The following is a 2,323-nucleotide window of genomic DNA, read 5'->3' as shown; positions in this document are numbered from 1 at the left end:
GCAGTTTTAGATTCTCTACACGGTCCACTGATCGTTTTATTTTTTCGTCGAATTTTGAGAATTTTTTTTTTTTTTTCTCGAAAACGAGCTCGACGACCTGCACTTTTGACGACGCCATCGTGTTCCCCGGATTTTTTCCTGCAAGATAGGGTGGCGATTTTTTGTCCTACGACGATTTTTGACGCCGGAGCGATGATTCGGAGCAGAGCGGACTTTGAAACTTTCGCGCGTCGACCGCCGGACCGATCGCTCCAGGCTGTTTTTCGTCAATAACTCGAAAACGAGCACGGTAACGCTCGTTTTCGCCCGTACGATACTTGTACCGTTTTCCGTTGGCTACCTGGTAGACGGTTTTTTTTTTTTTTATCTCGAAGTTTGAGAGCTTTTTTAATTTTTTCCACAAAAACGAGCACATGAACGCCAATTTTCGTCTATACGATTCTTATGCAGTTTTAGATTCTCTACACGGTCCACTGATCGTTTTATTTTTTCGTCGAATTTTGAGAATTTTTTTTTTTTTTTCTCGAAAACGAGCTCGACGACCTGCACTTTTGACGACGCCATCGTGTTCCCCGGATTTTTTCCTGCAAGATAGGGTGGCGACTTTTTGTCCTACGACGATTTTTGACGCCGGAGCGATGATTCGGAGCAGAGCGGACTTAGAAAGTTTCGCGCGTCGACCGCCGGACCGATCGCTCCAGGCTGTTTTTCGTCAATAACTCGAAAACGAGCACGGTAACGCTCGTTTTCGCCCGTACGATACTTGTACCGTTTACCGTTGGCTACCTGGTAGATGGTTTTTTTTTTTTTTATCTCGAAGTTTGAGAGCTTTTTTAACTTTTTTCTCAAAAACGAGCGCGTGAACGCCAATTTTCATCTATACGATTCTTATGCAGTTTTAGATTCTCTACACGGTCCACTGATCGTTTTATTTTTTTGTCGAATTTTGAGAATTTTTTTTTCTTTTTCTCGAAAACGAGCTCGACGACCTGCACTTTTGACGACGCCATCGTGTTCCCCGGATTTTTTCCTGCAAGATAGCGTGTCGATTTTTTGTCCTAGCTCAATTATTAAGGAAGTTACGGTTTCTTGATTTTTCGGTATGTTCGAACTGGTCTTTTAGGCGGGCGCTCGGTCGCGCGGTGCTTTCGCATCGACCGACGTACCGATCGGCGGCGACGGTTTTTCGTCTATATCTCGAAAACTAGTACGCTAACACATATTTTGACCTATATGATATTTGTTCAGTGTAATTTTTTCTATCTGGTAGGCTGGTTTTTTTTTTTTTATCTCGAATTTTTTGAACGTTTTTGTTTTTTTCTCGAAAACTAGCGCGACGACCGATATTTTTAACTACGGTTTTGAATTCGTCTAATTTTTGCCTACAAGATAGCGTGTCGAGTTTTTGTCCTGCGACGATTTTGACCATTTTTTCATTTTTTTCTCGAAAACGAGCACGGCAATCTATATTTTTAACGACGGCATCGTGTTCCCCTGCTTTTTTCCTACAAGATAGCGTTTTTTTTTTTTGCCCTAGCTCAATTATTAAGGAAATTACAGGTGTTGGTTTTCGCTCTAAGTTATAACAGGCCGTTCGGGCGGGCGGTTGGGTCGCGCGGTTCCCCCCATAAGCGGCCGTGCGTAAGCCCGTGCGTCGCCGGCGTTCCGGCGGGCGCCTCGGTACCTATAAGAGAAGCGACGGTCCGGTCGAGTCGGTCGGGGCAGCGTCGAGCGTACGGCTATTCTTCGACCTCGGTTGAGAAGCAGTCGTCGCTCCTCGGGATTTCATCCTGACTGTTCTGTATCGTGCTCGTTCCAGACTTTCTCCACACTGCATTGCCACGAGTCGGTGTCTTTGACCGAATGGCTCTTGAAGTGGTATAAGCGTCTCGAGTGACGTTGGTGACTTGTATACGTTTAAAATATGTATACTCGTACTATCCGAGCATCAACTCTTCAGTCCGAGCGATTGAAAATTTTGTGAAAACCATAAACTGGCACTACACTCTACGGAGCGTAGCTTAAAAGGCAAAAATTGTATGGAACTACGGTTCGTACTCTGGAAAGTGAGCAAAGAATGAAATACAGGTGTCTGACCTCGACATAACAGTACGGCGCCGAATACGTGCTTTCTCGACCAGCACATACGCGCTTTCTCGTTTTTGTCCAGCATGAATGCTTAGTCTTCGGGCCTGGCAATACGTGCTTCCACGATCGATGCCCAGCGTGAATAAGTGCCCGAGATGTTCAGCATGAGCGCAGCTCTACGTACTTTGTCGTTGTGGGATACCATTATACAATAATGTTCTGTTGTGAAGTAAAA

Source organism: Colletes latitarsis, unplaced genomic scaffold, assembly GCF_051014445.1.
Source record: "Colletes latitarsis isolate SP2378_abdomen unplaced genomic scaffold, iyColLati1 scaffold0007, whole genome shotgun sequence".
NCBI classification, from domain to species: Eukaryota; Metazoa; Arthropoda; class Insecta; order Hymenoptera; family Colletidae; genus Colletes; species Colletes latitarsis.
Note: the sequence above shows the minus strand (reverse complement) of the source record.